This window comes from Berghia stephanieae, chromosome 2 (assembly GCF_034508935.2).
Source record: "Berghia stephanieae isolate SIO BIC M18660-M18661 chromosome 2, UCSD_Bste_1.3, whole genome shotgun sequence".
Lineage (NCBI taxonomy): Eukaryota > Metazoa > Mollusca > Gastropoda > Nudibranchia > Aeolidiidae > Berghia > Berghia stephanieae.
The window spans coordinates 26,208,829-26,215,842 of NC_088361.1; the positions used below are offsets into that span (position 1 = coordinate 26,208,829).

A 7,014-nucleotide genomic window follows, 5' to 3' on the forward strand; every position below is an offset into this window, starting at 1 on the left:
CTTCTGGAGAACTAAATTACCCTTTATCAATAGTGAACATAGATACGTTCTGGAAATGCGAAATGTTCATAATTTGAAATTATTGATTTATCTTATCTGTTTATTCCATCGTTGTCAGCCTTGCTTTTCCACGAACTTCTTATATATATATATATATATATATATATATATATATATATATATATATATATATATATATATATAAATCAAATGAGCAGTTATAGAACACAATATCCATTGAATGTGCTCAAAACGCTTGTGGTAAGACACTCGATTTCGGATTAGAAGGTCTTGGGTTCGAGCCTCGCTCGGCGCATAGATGAATAAAGGCTCTTTACTCACATTCTCTCACCGTACTCAGGTGTAAAATGAGTACTTGGCCGTTAACAGCGTTGTCTCTGTCCGAAAAAAAAATAAAATCGCCTAACAGGCGTCATGTCCCGTAATACATGTTAAGTGTTGCTGTTGGCCAGGGACCCCCTGTAAAGCGCTTTGAGCACGATTAGTGGATATTGCACTATGTAAAAGCTCATTTTAAAAAATGTAGGATAAGACATGACGTTTATTAAGCGATTTTACAAAATATTGGCCTTGTGCCGGACATGGGTGTGGTGTTTTTTTTTTCCATTTGTCACAAATCATCTCTCCCACTCTTCTTCGCTCTTTTGCTGAGACTTGAACTGTATGAAATAGAAATTAATTCCAAATGGCCTTCTAGGGGAATAAACAAAATAAAAAAATAAAATAAAAATTTAAAAATCCCTTTATTCATCCCTACGGGGAAATTTTTCTTTAGGGTCTTTTCCGAGGGAAGATTGAAATAACCCAGGCGTCCGCCGCAGCGCAGCGCCGCAAAGTGAGCTAAGGCTAGGTGACTTGCTCAAGGCCACACAACACTGCGGGTAGTCGAACTCGGTACATTTCGGGTACGAAGCAAAGAACATATCGCTGAGCTGCCCTGTCCCCAGATTGCTATGTATTATAAATCAGTATATAATTAGCATTATAAATCGTGTTGGTCATGTGAAATTGATGGAAATGGTCTAGATCTATATAGAAGTCAAGACAGCAGTTCAGTCAATTATTCATTTATTTATTTTTCATTTATGTATTTATTCGTTTATATATTTATCTATTTATATTTTTTTTTCATATATTCATCTATTTTGTATATTTTTATTATGCCCTTCTCGCTCGGCGCGAGGCATCATAAGGTATCGACATCATAAGGCAGGTATCGTTGCCTAGGCATTCCACGAAGGAATATAGATAATGCATCAAACAAGATATCTGATGTCAACAGACATCACCTCATGTTGTCCAAGTGAGCAAATTGGGAGTTAATGATATTGCTCAAGGAAAAAAAACGAAAGTGCCTGAAGCGGGGCTCGAACGGGGGAACCTTCCGGGTCAGAGTACAATGCCTTAACCATTCGGCCTATTCACTATTTATTTATTTTTAACTTTTTTGTTTACTAGTTTATAGTCACAACTTTATACATACACGCCACAATGGCAAGACGTTCTTGGAAAAGTACAGAGGACAACACAATGCGGCTTGTGTGAAAAAAAGTACCTATATTATCCACGTCCACCGTCTCGATTGGCACCGGTTCTAATCAGGAACTCACTGTTGTTTTCTCCACTTGGCACTAATCGACCCCCCCCCCCACCCCCCGCCCCTTCTCTCCCCTCTCTCAATCTCGCTCTCCCTTTTCCCCCCGCCGCTCTCTCTCTCTTTCTCTCGCCGAGTCTAGCATCGATTTGGGGGGCCCTTTCGTACTAAGTGGTAGAATTGATAACGTGGGAGAATAGAAGGCAATGGAATGGAAGAGGAGTTAAGGTGGAATTATGGTGTCATTTGCTTTTGGTTACTCTCCACATACGTTGCGATCGGTTTGGTGATTTACTGATTTACACTTCTTGCATGTGAGTTAATTAAATTACAACTAAATGTGACCCATCGCGTCTGTATGGTATTATATCGAAATGGACTAGATAAAGAAAACTAAATTGAAGATCATAATGAAAATAGAATTATTAATTATTAATGTTGTGAGTTAATGAAACAAAACTTACACTCTGTAAAGAAAATATTTTTAATTTCACAAGTTAAACTCTGAATTGAAATTTAAGCATCAGGATCATTTAGACATAATACAGTTTCGAAGCGATTGGTCATGAATATATTTGTTGTTGTTGTTATTATTATTATTATTATTATTATTATTATTATTATTATTATTTATTATTATTATTATTATTATTATTATTATTATTATTATTATTATTGATTTAATTCATTTTTTCTCATCATTATCATCACCATCTCTCTCTCTCTCTCTCTCTCTCTCTCTCTCTCTCTCTCTCTATATATATATATATATATATATATATATATATATATATATTATATATATATATAATTATATATATATATAAATGTATATATACATATATATGATATATATATATATATTATATATACTATATATACATTTATACATATAAATATATATATGTATATATATATATATGTGTGTGTGTGTGTGTGTGTGTGTGTCTTTGCGTGTGCGTGTGCGTGTGCGTGTGTGTTATGCTCCCAAATGAAATAAAAGTTCTTTTGTCAAATAATTATTTCTTTTCCTCATAATTGCTGTTCTCGTTGTCACAATTATCGTTACCATCTTCACCATTGTCATCATTATCATCATTATTTTCATCCTCGTCATAATAATATATCATCTCTTCATTTTTCGTTCTTCTCCTACTTTTCATCCAAAGGGTAACTTTCTTCTTGTTTTTCCTACTCATTTTCTCGTTGAGACAGTCAATCCCCCTTCCCCTTCCCAAACCATTGACGTTTTACGCACATCAACCGTCTATCGTAATAAGCCATTTTGTGGAGAAAATGATTTGTAAGACATGACATTATTCGTGTCCTTCTTTCTGATTGTTTTTTTGTTATCTCTCTTATTCTTTGAAATTTACCATCTCTCTCTCTCTCTCTCTCTCTCTCTCTCTCTCTCTCTCTCTCTCTCTCTCTCTCTCTCTCTCTCTCTCTCATCTTCTTCTTCTTCTTTCTTATGCTTCTTCTTCTTCCTCTTCTTCTTCTTCATCTACTATCTCTCTACTATCTTCTTACTACTACTACTACTTACTACTGTCTGCTGCTGCTACTACTACTACTTTACTACTAATACTACTACTAGCTACTACTACTACTACTACTACTACTACTACTACTACTACTACTCTTCTCTGCTATACTACCACTACTATTATACTACCTACTATCTACTCTCTATATACTACTATTATACTACTACTACTACTACTACTACTACTACTACTACTACTACTACTACTACTACTACTACTACTACTACTACTACTACTACTACTACCACTACTACTTAAACGACTTTTGCTACAATCTAGTTTTTACACCTTGTTCCTGGGCTGTTTTGTAACAAGACATTGTTAAAGGCATCTTAGGTAAATTATTATCAACTCACTATAGTCACAATACAACCATATATACAATTCGATGTCAGATAGATTTCAAAATTAAATCCGATATAACAATGACTCTTTTAAAAACTATTTATATTTATCTATTCAAGACTCTATCACAAGATCCCTCGTTCCCGAGAGCTATGCTTCTGATAAATGACAAATCCTCTCATTTCCATTTTTCTTGGAATCTTTTTATTCGAATATTCTTCAATAGTCGTAACGTCACTTCCTTCCTAATGACGCATGGTAACTTAGTAACACTGGCTCTAAACTATTGGAACAATGACTGACGCCCGTATCTAATATTTCTCCGGCGAGCATCAAGGGTATCCAGAGGAAAAAAACCCCCATAAATTTGATCATGTTTTGACTTTTACACATTCTGATCACAAGGCATATAAAATATGTTCCAGCCAGCATGAAAAATTAAAAATAATGATTTTCTTTGTTTAGAATCAAGATGGCCGCGTTGCCGTGCGGCGTGACATCAGACTATTGAATCATATTGATATCGATAGAATGTGTGGCTCTCCGTTATAACAGCTGTACAGTCTCACGTCTTCTCATTAAAGTCAAGGATGTTGGCGTGGCTCAGCGGTACGGTCTTTGCTTCGTACCCGAAAGATACCGAGTTCGATTGCCCGCCGCTGCGCTGTGTGGCCTTCAGCAAGTCACCTCGCCCTAGATCAATTACGGGCGTTGCACTGCGGCTGACGCCTGAGTTATCCCAGTCTTCCCTTGAAATCGACTCTAGGGACAAATTTCCCCTATGGGATGAATAAAGGGAATTTTATTTTTATTTATTTCATTAAGCATGGCAATGGAGAATTCTAGTCCCAATGTTGTGACCTTTGGGAAAGGAACTATAAACATACAACACTCGACTCAGATGTGAATGAGTACCTGACTATAGGCATTGACGGATATTGTAAGAGTATTAGTAAAACAGGCTACTGGCACTGTATGAAATGGAAATATGGTTTCTTATAGACTGCTGGGAGAGAAAATGAAACATCGTGAAGCACTTTTTGAGCATGGTAAATCCATTGGACGCGCTATACAAATGTTCATATTAATTTTTTTTAAGAGAAAGATCAGCTCCACCCCAACTTGACAAAAACTCTAACCTTTCTTTAAATGTCGCAAGTTCAAGACTATTTCACAAATTAGGGGACATCTTAATCAATTGATTGTCTCAAACACGGTATTTTCTATGCTGTCGTACTATGGAAAAAAAAACAACATGTGTTAAAATTTTGGCAAGTAAACTCGTCCTTCAAATATCGATCAATCAAAATTACCCTCATCTTGGCAAAAGGTTCGAGAGTTTTTTTCCAAACGAGATGAGGGTCACTTTAATCGATCGATATTTGAAGGACAAGTTTTCTGACCAGATTTCAAGATACGCGTTTTTCTAGAGTAGGACAGTTAACTGGTTCAACGTTGTTTTGTCAGTGTGCACAGTGGTGTAGTAGGAAATGGGTTAGAATGGATGAAAGTGGATTGGGTGGGTATGTTTGTTGTAGTTGGAAGCATTGACAGAATGTCCCTGAGATTGGCTTATTGTGTGTTAAATTTATTTGAGGAAGTGGAATGTTGATTCTTCTTTTTTCTTTTCGGCCAAATCGTATGGAGAAATTACGATTTTATTGATTTTAAAGCAGTGTGGTTGGGATTCAAAGAAAATGGATGGAATAATTCGTCGTAAACCGTCGACGTATTTTTTTTTGAAGGTCTGATAACCCACATTATTATGGACTCATCGTTGTAATGGAAACCAACGTAAAATATCCCCCATTACAACAATGTTAAAACAAGCCCATAATGATGTTCGGTTATCAGACCTACTAATATGTGCACCTAGCTCGCGACCTATTCTTAATGACATCAAGATTGTTTTAACAATGCAATCAGATGTAGGCTAACGAAATGTCAGGTTATTGACATTACTTGTCTTACATGATAATAGAATTGATTTAAGTACAAAATGGTTAGCGAGAAAGTATTGATGATCAATTGAAGGCTGGTTTTCCAAAACTCGTTAAATCAAGATTTCTCTTTTTTGAGATTTTCCATCCATGAAATAAACTGAAACGTAAATTTTATTTTAAGCATCAACTGGCACAAGAATTTCCCTAGATTTGTGTGAATTTGAAGTTTAAATATGATAACATAATATTTCGAAAGAGAAATTTTAGGGGAAATAATCCTCAATATCTAAAATTGGGAAAAAACGGAGTTAGGGAGTTATGGAAAAGCACTCTTCAATTGAAAAGATAAATGTCATAATGTAGTAATATTGTGTTCACTCATTAAGGTCATTATAACACATTCGTGGCCAATTCATAAAACATCATACTGGAAGCGTATTTAATTTGTAACAATACTGTCAATTATAATATTATTAAAACCGTTTTATGGACATCCTTAATTTTGAAGATAAGGATATTTCAATCAATTACAGAATGTCGTAAAAATAAGTTTTATTTTTTTTATCGATTAATTAATTAATTGAATGATTAATCAATAATAATTTAAACGTTTGGTACCTGTTCAGACCGGGTAAAGGGGTAATAATAATAATAAACATAATAATAATAATAATAATAATAATAATAATAATAACAATAATAATAATAATAATAATAATAATAATAATAATAATAATAATAATAATAAATAATAATAATAATAATAATAATAATAATAATAATAATAATAATAATAATAATAAACATAATAATAATAATAATAATAATAATAATAATAATAATAATAATAATAATAATAATAATAATAAAATAATAATAATAATGACGATGATGATGTTATGATGATGATGACGACGACGACGACGATGATGATGATGATGACGATGAGGATGATGATGATGACGATGAGGAGGAGGATGATGTTGATGATGATGATGATGATGATGATGATGATGATGATGATGATGATGATGATGATAAAAATGATGATATTCAAGAACGTATTTATTGCGCAACGTGACCCGTTATAATACTGACTCTGGGGCCATAGCAATGACATAAAAGTGGCAAAGTCATCTACAGTAGCTCATAACTTTGGATACAATCATAAACAAATGAATATGCACACTCATCCTCATAGACACATACATAAACACACACACAAACACACACACACACAAACACATACACGCATACTCACATGAACACATAGAGAGAAACAAAAAAAGACATGAGCCTTTACATAGCGCAATATATACTAAACGTGCTGAACTCAAAGCACTTTACAAAGAGAAATAGAGAGATAGAGATAGAAAGATAGATAGATAGGTAGACAGTTAGATAGATAGATAGATAGAGAGAGAGAGAGAGAGAGAGAGAGAGAGAGAGAGAGAGAGAGAGAGAGAGAGAGAGAGAGAGAGAGAGAGAGAGAGAGAGAGAACAAATATATTTCATAAGCGAAACATGACCTAAACGTATGAGTCTTCAACTTCATCATGAACGT

At 34.2% G+C, this 7,014-nt stretch overlaps 1 protein-coding gene across 1 annotated transcript in view; it reads left to right on the forward strand.

Annotated features, from left to right (window-relative positions):
* Positions 1 to 1,814: 1,814 nt before the first annotated feature.
* LOC144964584 (uncharacterized) overlaps positions 1,815 to 7,014 on the forward strand; it is a 174,101-nt gene continuing 168,901 nt past the window's right edge. Inside the window, exon 1 of the mRNA XM_078899022.1 lies at positions 1,815 to 1,929. The gene's annotated coding sequence lies outside the window, so the exon portion shown is untranslated. The remainder of the gene's footprint in view (positions 1,930 to 7,014) is intronic.